This window comes from Bos grunniens, chromosome 24, assembly GCF_055505025.1.
Source record: "Bos grunniens cultivar Pamir isolate PY7600 chromosome 24, Bosgru_T2T1.0, whole genome shotgun sequence".
Taxonomy (NCBI): domain Eukaryota; kingdom Metazoa; phylum Chordata; class Mammalia; order Artiodactyla; family Bovidae; genus Bos; species Bos grunniens.
The window spans coordinates 42,711,533-42,723,525 of NC_141188.1; the positions used below are offsets into that span (position 1 = coordinate 42,711,533).

At 50.0% G+C, this 11,993-nt stretch overlaps 1 long non-coding RNA gene across 1 annotated transcript; it reads left to right on the forward strand.

The window, feature by feature from the left end:
* The first annotated feature begins 3,949 nt into the window (after positions 1-3,949).
* Positions 3,950-5,684, forward strand: LOC147346130 (uncharacterized). Its single transcript, XR_015153946.1, has 3 exons — positions 3,950-4,241; positions 4,801-4,875; positions 5,258-5,684. It is a non-coding gene; the product is annotated as an uncharacterized LOC147346130 (long non-coding RNA).
* The last annotated feature ends 6,309 nt before the right edge of the window (positions 5,685-11,993 follow it).

Genomic DNA, 11,993 nt, shown 5'->3' on the forward strand with positions numbered 1-11,993 from the left:
GGCTTACAGATGATTGCCCAAAACTGGTAAGTAGACCACAGACTGCAGCTGAGGGTGGTCAGGACATGACACGCAGGCTGGAGTTGACGCTGTGATGCTTTGGTGAACAAAGGTGACGTTCACGGGTGGTTGCTGTAAGGCCGGCCCTGTGCTTGGAGCTGTGGGGGCGTGATAACCATCAGGTGCCCCAGACCGACCCCTCACGGGAGTGCAGGGCAGAACTTCCGACATGGAAGGGCGGGTGCAGAGCTGGGGAACCGAGGCAGAGGTGGGGGCTCTTCCTCACCTTCAGGAAGGAGCCGCCTCCTGGCCAGTGGCAACACAGACTGGAAGGACAGCGTGTCCACAGGCTTTCGATCTGGAACCTCTGGAAAAAGTAGACCTTGTAGTTACAGCGCGCACTGCCGTCCTCATGGCTTATGGTTTCTGAACACCTGGCCCCTCCGTGGAAATGGGTGATGTTCTCGTGCTAGAGACCAGGCAGTGCCCCACAAATGTAGTGAACCATCTGCACGCAAAACCTGAAGCGGGTCTCTTCCCGTAACGGGACAGTTACTACTGAGAAGCATTCTGAAGCCTGCCGCTGGGAGGTGATGCGTTTAGTCCGTTTGCCAACAGATACACTCCGTTCCCTAGGCTTAAGTGATAACCCTTTATGACAGGCTGAGAACAAGATGAAACAGCCCCAGTCCACCCACTGTTGACAACAACCCACCGCACAGCCCAGCGGGGGGAAGTTCCTCCAAGAGAGACAGCAGGGCCCCAGGGCAGCGAGGAGGAACTGGGGATTACGGCTCGATGGGCAAGGCCAGCACTGCTGCTGCTGCTGCTAAGTTGCTTCAGTCGTGTCCGACTCTGTGCAGTCCCATAGACGGCAGCCCACCAGGCTCCCCCGTCCCTGGGATTCTCCAGGCAAGAACACTGGAGTGGGTTGCCATTTCCTTCTCCAATGCATGAAAGTGAAAAGTGAAAGTGAAGTCGCTCAGTCCTGTCCAACTCTTAGCGACCTCATGGACTGCAGCCCACCAGGCTCCTCCATCCATGGGATTTTCCAGGCAAGAGTACTGGAATGGGTTGCCATTGCCTTCTCCAAAGGCCAGCACTAGGACCCCTAAATTCTGCTAGATTTCTTTCTTTGAAAACCTGCAGACTTTTCTAAATACAGCTCCACAAATGCTTGCGGTTATAATGAGGGGATTTTATTATACGAAAAATTCATTTTCCAAAGGCAAGTCAGGGGTGCTCTCCTCCCATCCCCAGATGCTGAAGCCTCTGGGAGAGGCTCAGGGTGTGTCTCAGACTCAGCAGGCCCACGAGTCATCAGCTCTACTTGTCGGGTCAGCCACTGAAGCCCATGGTTAGCTCGGGGGCCCTCAGCCCATTAAGGATCTGTCCCAACTTGTTGAAATGCTCTTCAGCCCTGAAAACAGCTCTTCACTCCATAATTTGAAACAGAAGACTTCATAAAGATAATAGACCAAAAATTGTATCCACACAACAACAACAACAAAACCTTTTATTTTTAAATGGGTAGAAAGTGATCATTAGAGAAATGCCACACTGAGATGTCTTCACACCCTTGAGGATGGCTGTTGCCCAAAGAACAAACAAGTGTTGGCAGGGATGTGGAAAAACTGCCACCTGTATGTGCTGCCAGTGGGAATGTAAAACGGTGCAGCCGCTGTGGAAAATGGTATGCAGTTCTTCAAAATATTAAACATAGAAATACCATGGGATCCAGCAATTCTTCAGGGTATATGCCCCAAAGAAGTGAAAGTAGAGACTCAGTAGATACTTGTACAAGTTCATAGAAGCATATTTCAGAATAACAAGAAATTGGGAGGAACCCACATGCCTATTGATGGATGAATAAACGGTGTGTTCTGTGATATAGAAATACAATGAAATATTACTCAGACTTAAAAGGTAAGGAAATTTCTGACATGTGCTACAGAATGGATGAACCTTGAGGACATTGTGGTAAGTGAAATAAGTCACAAAAGCTGACTGACAGATACTGTATGATTCCACTTAGATGAGGGGCCTAGAGTGGTCAGAGTCACAGCAACAGAAAGTACAAAGGTGGTGAGCAGAGACCAGGGGACGGGGGTGAGGAGTTAGCATTTAAGAGGTGCAGAGCTTCAGTTTGGGAAGATGAAAGTTGTGGAAATGGATGGGGTGGTAGTTGCACAGTAATCTGAATGTATTTGATGCTGAGCTGTACACTTACAAATGGTTGAACTGGTAAGTTTTATGTCATGTATATTTTACTACAATAAAAAACTTAAGTGTGGGGGAAAAGGGTACCTTTTAAAAGTTCAGCGAAATTGACAAACCTTTAGTCAAGCTCACCAGGAATATAGAGAAGAACAAGTTACCCATGTCTGGACTGAAAAAGGAGACATCATTAGACACTTCATACATCAAGAATGACAGTGAAGCATCACAAACTGTTCTGTGCCCGTGCATGTAATAACCTGGATAAAGTGCACAGATGTCTTGAAAATACAAACCCTTTTGTATTTTCTGAAATACACAGCTTTCAGAATGAAAAAAACGGCACTTTCTCAACCTGCCTAGGGTAACCTATAAAAGCCAACAACTAACCTGTACTTGGTGGTGAAAGGCTGATCACTTTTCCTCTAACATCAGGAACAAGGCAGGGGTATTTGTTCTTCAGCATCACATTAGAGGTCCTAGCCTGCAGTGGGGCACTCAAAAGAAAAGGAAATAGAACAATCTCTGTTCTCAGATGGCATGATTGTCTATGTAGAAATTCACAAAGAATTTACACCCAAACCATCAGAACTACTATGAGATGACGGGTGAAGGTGACTGTCCCTCCCCTCCACGCCTTGTCAGGGCCCTTCATCTCCCCTGGGACTGACCCGAAAGTAACTTACTGCAGCCTGTTGTAGAAAAGCCGATGAAGATTCTGTGAGTGTGCCTAAACTGAAAGCCAAGAATGGTGACGAAGGGGCCACCCATTATTAGGCTTTTTATTTTCCATCAGAATTGAAGGTACCCTTCCCATCTGCTGGTGCCTTTGAACATATGGACTGCTCTTCATCAGCTGCGCTGTTAACCAGACTCCAGGCTGTTAAAATTCAAATATCTGCCGCTCAACTTATCAAAGATTATGTGGCGCATAGGGGACAAATCATAGGCCCAGTTCCCTTTCTTCATGTGAATAAATTCCCCAAGTCAAGACCCCAAGGAGAGCTGGATAAAGAACCCGTGGTCTTGACTTTAGGGAATTATCCTCACTGTGCTCTGATGTCCTGGGCAACCCCAGGAAACCTGGGGAATCCATCATCACCTCCAGTGAAGGGATGTGGTTTGGTGTACTGTTAGCTGAATTTCTCCCCCACCCACCCCGCCCCGCCCCGCCCCAGGGAAAGCTACTTGGACCATATTATACAATGAAGCATCAGTAGTCCCAGGATAATCTCAGAAGGGCCTCCGCAATGATGCAACTGTCCAGTAGAGGGAGCCAGAGTACGAATGGAAAAAATACTTCATGTTAAAAATATCCCTTACAAATTGCACAACTGTTTCTAAATTAGTGTTTACTATTTTCACGTTTGCCACTATATATATAAGGCATACGTAATTTAAAAGTATCATTTGAATATATGGTATCATTTAGGAGAGGAATGCAAATCTTAAAACTTAATGCCCTACTTTTTAGCAGTTCTTTGAACACACCTAATGAACTTGGTTTGAACTCGGGAATTTTTCTAAATCAAAGACTGAAGTTTTTTTAGGCCTAAAAAAGTGTTAGAGGCAATAGTACAGTAAGAGTTTTGAAGATAATTCTTCTGGTAAAATATATTGCTGGCTTTTCATCTGTCACTGAAGGAAGACAAAACTGTTTTAGTTACTAAATCTACCTGTGTTTGCTTTTTAAATTGTAGCCATCGACCAGGCTCAGAGATTAGGACTCACAGCTGTGGGCATTTATTGAAGGGCCTTGAGGAAAGGTGGGGAGGTGAACACAGAGGGAAGGTGATGGGTCTGGACTTCGCAGACTCCTGAAAGGGAGGGCAGCGAGGGGCCGGTTTCAGCAAAGTGTCAGAGTCCCTCTGAGCTCGGGGAAAGAGTTTAAAGAGGACACATCAGTGTTGGGTCCAGTGTCGGGAGCAAAGAGGCCGGAAGCACAAAGCCTTCTCGGAGGAAGAAGAGAGGTCGAACTCGCCTGGAAGCCAGCGTGAATTTTCCAAGTCCGTGGCCTTGGCAAGGTTGGAGGGTTGTGCTCTAACTTATACCCGTGGGAGGTGGAACAGAACCCCTCTGGCTAGACTCGCATTTGGTGATGAGTCAGTTTAGGGGGTAGGAAGAGGAGGAGACATTTGCTCTGGTTTCTGACCTCGGCAGTTGGGTTTAGGTAGAGAGAGTACTTGACGAGGCAAACAGGAGAAAGAGGAAAGAAATGGCAGGTTCCGAGGAAAGGTCGTCGTCTCCTGGTCTCTTAGAAGGCAGGGCATCATCACCAAGTGGCCAGGGATGGGGGGACTTCAGGGGGACGGGGGTCCTGTGGACTGGGCAGAACTGGCTTCTTAGCCAGCAGGCTCTCCTGGAGACTTTCTCGTTTGGTTCTGTTTCTTTTTTTGTGGGGGCCGGGGTGGGGGTGGGGGGGTGGTCTTTTTTTGTTGTTGTAAATTATTTATTTTAATTGGAGGCTAATTACTTTACAATATTGTAGTGGTTTTGCCATACGTTGACATGAATCAGCCATGGGTGTACATGTGTCCCCATCCTGAATCCCCCTCCCACCTCCCTCCCCATCCCATCTCTCAGGGTCATCCCAGTGCACCGGCCCCGAGCACCCTGTCTCATGCATTGAACCTGGACTGGCAATCTGTTGCACATATGGTAATATACATGTTTCAGTGCTATTCTCTCACATCATCCCACCCTCGCCTTCTCCCACAGAGTCCAAAAATCTGTTCTTTACATGGTTCTGTTTTATATTCAGTTGTTTCTATGGCGGAATCACATACAGAAAAGGGCACAAGGGACTTCCTTGGCAGTCCAGTGGTTAAGACTCTGAGCTCTGAGGGGGCGTGTGTTTGATCCTTGGTCAGGGAACTAAGATCCTGCATGCCATGTAGCTGATAAAGGACACAAATCATAAGTTGTACAGCGGATAAAGTGGACAAGCAAGAGTAGCCTCAGAAACCCCCCAACCCCCCCGCCCCACACCATCCTAACCGCTAATACCAGACCCCAGACTGCCTTCTGTTGAACTTTACAGAAACGAGTCCTGTGTAAGGTGCTGTGCTGTGCGGACCTCTTCCACTCGGTGGCAATGTGAGTTTCTCCGTGTCATTGCCATCGGTCGGGCACATTCGTGCTAGTAGCATACAAGGATTCATCGTGTGAACCGACCACGATTCATCCACTCTGTGCAGAAAGCCGCTCGGATGGCCTGGGGTTGCTCAATGCGGGGTTGATGCAGACATCATTCTTGCTGTTTCTTCTGGTGAACACAGGTGTGCACCCCTGGTGGGTACACCTGAAGGTGGCTGCTGGGTCCTAGGGTGTGCTTTATACTCAGAGGTACCAACCAAGACGTTTCCCACAGGGCTGGGACCGATTTAGTGTCTGTGTGTCCTATGACTGGAAGTGGGGTCTGGCTGCTCGCTGCCCAAAAGTCAATAAAGAGCCCAGGTTGGTGGAAAGGAAACTTTGCTTTATTTTGGAGGCCGACAACCAGAGGGGAGGGTGGAATCCTGCCTAGAGGCCAACTCCCCCCTGACTTCAATGGACAAGAGCTTTTAGAGGGGAGGTTCAAGGATGTATAGATGGAGGAAGTGGGTTACAACAGCTCTGATGGTCATCTTGAAATTGGTCACCGGTGGTCTGACCGTCATTATCTTGATTTAAGTATCATTTAACGGTACTTGTTTTAAGTACGTTAGTCTTCAGTTCCAGGGCTCCCATTAGCTTGAGGCCAGTTCTTGGAATTGCTGCAGCTTCTCTCATGGCTACAGTCCGGTCATCATGTGACTAACTTCTTCCATCTGGTGGGGTTTTTCAGGGTCTAAAAGACAGCTCAGAGGAGATGGCTCAGAGTATTATCTATAGCCCTGGAGGAGGAACTAAAGGTCCTTGACTGTGCTCAGTGACTCAGCGATTATTTCTTCTGTTGGACTGCTTTCCTTTGTTTCTGCGTTTTCTCACTTCTCTGATTAAACTTATTCTCTGACTAAAGTTTTCCTACAGACAAAAGGCAGCTGGAGGACATGCGGGGAAAGGACCATAGGGCCCTGCCTTGCTTCAATACCGGCAGCTCTATAATCAAGCTACTGGCATGTTCATATTACTGTAATAATAATTACTACTTTATAACAAAATGCTATAATTATTCAAATAATCAGATAAATATTCAAATGATTAAATAATGATTAATGATAGTTATATTAGTATAATCTCTTAACAACTTGTGTATGGTCAGGCCACTCAAGATGGCTGCCCTCTTGTCCGAGCAGCGCCTGCTTCACCTACATCCTGTGCATAGACTGACCTTCCTATGTACTTGGCCCAGGCCTCAGCTGGTGCCCGTTCTTATCAAAGGCTCAGCGAGGGGCATGAGCCTCTGCTGGTTGCCCTGGTAACCAAGGAGCACACCTGGCGTCAATCCCCTGTAACTGGTAACCTCGCCCTGCTCCCGTGCCGCCGTGTCCTGCCCACTGTCTGCCGCACACGGTGGGGTATGGCTCCAGGACCCTGCTTCAGACGTGTTGGCTCCTCATCAGTTAAACCGTTGATGTCTCTGTTTCCAACTCCGTGCTCTTTCTTTGGTCTTGAAGCTGGGCAAGTGCAAGCCTTTCAGGCCTGTGGGGTGCGGTCCAACAACTTGAAATTGCCTGTGTTTTTTCATTTTATCTGTTCTGACGGGTGTATTGTGGTTTTCATGGTTTTTTTTCTCTCTCTCTCTTCTTTTGCCTTTTTTTTTTTAATTGAGTTGACCACCTTTTGCTTACTGATTTGTAGACACACTTTACAAATCCTGCATACTCCACTGAGGAGGTGGTGGCTCAGTGGTAAAGAATCCTCCTGCCGATGTAGTAGATGCGGGTTCAATCCCTGGGTCGGGAAGATCCCCTGGAGGAAGAAATGGCAACCCACTTCAGTATTCTTGCCTGGAGAACCCCATGGACAGAGGAACCTGGTGGGCTCCAGTCCGTAGGGTTGCAAAGAGTCAGATACAACTGAGCAACTGATCACAGAGTCCCCTGAAGTATTCTTACAGAAATATAAATGCAGATTCACAATATGGAGAAACCAGTGTCTCTGAGCAGACAGAGCCTCAGAGAGAGAGTTGTAGATGGTGAGCTCTGCCTTGGCAGCAGCTGGGCTTCCCAGAACTGGAGCAAAGGTTGCAGGTGCCAACGCCACTGTAGGGTCACCTCCAGGAAACATGGGCATAAGTTGAACTCACCCCAAGGGACATATGAGTCTGTTACTTACTGGACAGCTTTTTTTTGTTGCATCTTCCAAAGTGTGTTTGAGAGCAAGTTGTGGAAGGAGGCAGCCTTGAGGGTGTGGTCCACATTGTTTGTGCGAGCGTCCTTAGTCACTCAGTCGTGTCTGACCCTTCGAGACCCCGTGGGCTGTAGCCCGCCAGGCACCTCTGTCCATGGAATTCTCTAGGCAAGAACACTGGAGCTGGTTGCCATTTCTTCCACCAGGGGATCTTCCCGACTGAGGGATCAAACCCGTGTCTCTTGAGTCTCCTGGGTTGGCAGCCAGGTTCTTTACAACTAGTGCCACCTGGGAAGTCCATGTGATTTGTGGGCAAAGCAAGCAAGTTTCTTGTCTGGCTGATGACTTGCTTTAGAAGGAGCCCCACCTGACACTAAGCAGAATCCAGGCCTTGCTTCACTGTTTGGAAGCAGTGACAGAGGTTCACTCAGATGAATATATACATTCTGGCCGGGGTCACTCCAGAGTTCGGCCTTTCAGCTTAGGCTGCTGAGCGTCAGGAGGGCTGGAGACTCTCAGGGGTGCCCTCAGGCTCGGGTTATAGAGCCAGTGTCTGCAGCGTCCAGCAGGCTGCCCGGGGGCCCGGTTCCTTCCGCAGTGACAGTCACTCACCCACCTGACCAGCTCCTGGAGGATACGAGCAGTTGCTTGGAGAACAGACTTGATAAAAGGCAGGAACACCTGCAGGTTTGGCCTCATCTAACAATAAAGCAATGGCAACCCACTCCAGTGTTCTTGCCTGGAGAATCCCAGGGACAGGGGAGCTTGGTGGGCTGCCATCTATGAGGTCGCACAGAGTCAGACACGACTGAAGTGACTTAGCAGCAGCAGCAGCAGCAGCAACAATAAAGCAAAACGGCTCAAAACCAGCCTGACACTTTTTATGCATTTTGACCCTGGCATAATTTGTGATGACTGTTTAAAGCTGTCATTTAAACTGAAGCCATTTTCACATTGCAAGAAAGGTCTGAGTTCATAAGAAGAAATACTTTAAGTTGAAGGCAGTGCAAAATCCCCAGGCATCACCCGCACTGATACAAAGCAGCCGGTGAGTCCCTGGGTGCAGGGGGCCACGGCCCTTTCATCTCTGTCACAAGCCTGGCTTTGTCATCGCCAAGGTCAGTCCTGGCCCCTCGCGGTCACATGCTGCCCCAGGCTGCAGGCTGAGCAAGCTGCCTCAGACTCTCTCATTTCCTTTTGGCTTTGGCTCCAAAGATCCAAGTTCCTTTTTTCCTTTGCCTTTGCTCCTTGGGTAGGGTTTAAGTTGTGCCCTGAGGTTTTCTCACTGTCCCGCCTTCATTTTTAGTACCCAGCACCTGGTCCCTTTCAAGTTTTTCTCTTACGTCTCCTTTTCTTCACCATTCATGCAATATTTTTCATCATCACAATTTTATGAATTCTTCCTTAAGGAAAAAAAAATACTGGAAGTCTTACAGATACTTGAAGCTCATTTGGGACTGATAAGCCCACCATGCCCTTCATCTCTCCCCTACCCCTGCCCCTCTGCTTAGCAGCTGCCAGGCTTTTTCCTCGTCCTGGGACCCCACCCTTGGCAGGGGTTGCACTGCCATGACAACCAGCAACCTGCCAGTCAGCTAGCCCAGAGTGTGCTTGCTCAGGCCTGGGACTTGGGCCCAGCCTGGGGACCCTCCTCGGCATTACCAGAATCATACCCTTTCAGTGCCCCCCAAGTCCTGGCTGGATCTGCCAGCTCTGTGCACACTGGTCTTGGCAGCTCCTTGTCAGGGCGAAGCCCATGGCTGCGTGAGGGTCCACAGAAAGTGATGAGTCTTTTCTCTGCAGGGAATCGGTCAGCACTCTGTCCTCAGAGTAAGTTTATCCGAAAGAAGGAAAGCCTTAAGCAGCCATGATGGTCACCACTTGTTGGAGGTGGGGTGGGGGATGGGGGCCTGGAGAGGAGAGAAGGACTCTAAGAAGGTAGAGGGGGAAAAACTGGACTGATTTTGTGCCTCACTTGCAGGGGCAGTTTTTATTATGTTTTGACATTTTGCCATCTTAAACCATAGTAGTTTTCATCTCAGGTGGCCTTGGCCTGCAGCAGCATGAAGTAGAGCTTCAGTTCCCAGCCAGAGATTCAGTCCCAGCCAGGTCCAGCAGCAGCAATAAGAGCTCAGAATCCTAGCCCTTTAGACCAATGGTCAGTGACAACGCCCTGGGCCTTCAGCTTTGCAGAAATGAATGCCCACAAGGAGACAGAATGTAGTAAAACAAGTGAAATATTTATTAGGAGGAAGAAGGGTACCTGTGGATAGACACCCCCAGGCAGGCTCAGAGAGCATTGCACCCTCGTGATGGTTTAAATCACTTTTGTGGGGCATTTCTTCCGGGTATCCTTTGGCCAGTCATCTTGCTCCACCTGGCTCTGAGTCTGTATTTGGTTTAGCTCAGGGTCCTCCCCTGTGTGTGTGCATCTCTCAGCCAAGGTGGATGCCAGTAAAGAGGGCTATGGGTAGTTGACATCACCTCCTATGGGGTGGCGCCCCCCTCTTTCAACATCCAAGGAGACTCGCTGCACATGTGGAGTCAGGGAGGTCTCCTTGACTTTGACAGTGAGGAGCACATGGTCTCTGTCTCTTACCTGGGCAGGACAAGGCTCCTCGCTGCTCCTGCTCTTTGGGAGTTTCTGTCCACGGGAGGCCACCCCAGCTGCCCAGCCTGGGGCCCGTCTGTCTCCAGCCTCAGTTTCGCCAAAATAATAGTTTCTCTGAGGGAGGGGTTCCTACTGGGGCCCAGTGCAGTGTCTCTCTTGAATGCTCCTTATCAACCACCTTGAACACAACATGGATGGATCACATGTAAGCCACTTTGTTACTTTGTAAGCTCATGAGCCAGCGCTGGTCACTGGGGATACTCCAGAGGCTGCTGGGGGAGCAATCAAGGAGGGAGGTCGCCTTTCCAAGGACAGGTTGTCCTGTGCCGCCCCAGCGGCAGAAGCTGATGCTCTGACCTGAAGATAAAATGGCTATTGATTGACGCTGTCTGGGTACTTATAGATCAGGAAGCAAAAGGCCTTACACTTCACCTCATGTGACTTTGCTGCTAACAATGCTGAGATTAATAGCCAGTCTCAGACTGAAACTCAATTTCCTCCCAGGCTGCAGAGGGAAGCAGGGGCGGCTGGAGACAGGGTGGCTGGGGCTGGTGCAACTCGGGGACGGCAAAACCAGCCCAGCCCAGCACGTCCACCAACTAATTAGGAAAAGGCCCTGGACTCGACAGAGCTTGGTGGTAGTTCTCAGCCACTCAGGAACCATGAATTTGGAAAATTCACTCAGTTCCCCAAAGTGTCGATTTACTATTAAATGAGATTATAAGGATGCCAGGTGGCACTGGTGGTAAAGAAGCCACCTGCCAGTGTAAGGGACACAAGAGACATGGGCTTGATCCCTGTGTCAGGAAGATCCCCTGGAGGAGGAAATGCAACCCGCTCCAATATTCGTGCCTGGAGAATCCCATGGACAGAGGAGCCAGGCAGGCTACAGTCCATGGGATCGCAAAGAGTCAGACATGACTGAAGCAACTTTCATTTTCACTTCAAGATCATATACGTAGGGGCCTGCCAGAGACAAACACTGGCTGGGAGGGTACGTATCCCCCCGCATCTGGGGCCAAAAAGAGGACGAGTCCCTGTTGGGGACTCACCCAATGGGTTAGTGCCGTTGCCAGGCCTGGATCTGGCCGCCTGGCCGCCCTTGCCCGCACTGTGCCCCAGGTCCTCTGAGGCCCCTCTGTGAGCGCACTCAGTGTCCCCTGGTCCCTCTGCGACACTTCTTGCCACCCGCAGTCAGGAGCCCTACATGAGCCCTACGTGAGCCCTAGATGGCACAGGCAGGCATACCTAGCCCATGGCACAGAGGAGGACTCTCAGGATGGTCTGGGGGCTGAGTGGTGACAAAGGCCCAGGCTCCCCCGTGCTCTGGTGGCGGGAAGCTTGCTTACTCCTTGCACGGCAGCTCAGATGTATTTCCTCCACCCTGGCTCCCACGTTCCCTCATCCCGGGCGGTATTTCTCAGCCCTGGGTTGGTCTCCGCGCTCGGCTCTCCTGTAAAGGCATTTCTCACGCTTGGTTTTGGACGGCTCGTCCCTCTCTGACCCCTGCCACCGCAGACCAGCTATGCAGTTTCTGAACATCACACCACTGATTCGCCAGGTGTACTCTTGGTGGACTTTGACAAAACGCAGTGCACCTTACCATCCGCTCTGGAGTTGGAGGCTGGTGAGCTCCTCGCTCCTGGAGCCTGACTGCCTGCAGGTTCAGACAGGACCAGCTTCCGGAAGGAGAAGCCTTGAAAAAAAAAACTTTCGACAGACTGCCTGGCGAGAACGGAACACAGCCCGGCGGGGACTGTGGCGACTCAGGTGGCCCTGAGCTGGCTTCTGGGTGCCTCAGATTCGACGTGGCTTCCTGGGTGGGTCTCTTGGATGTTATCAGACCTGTGGACTCAAAGCAAATCCATATGTGAAAATCCAAGGTGGTCCA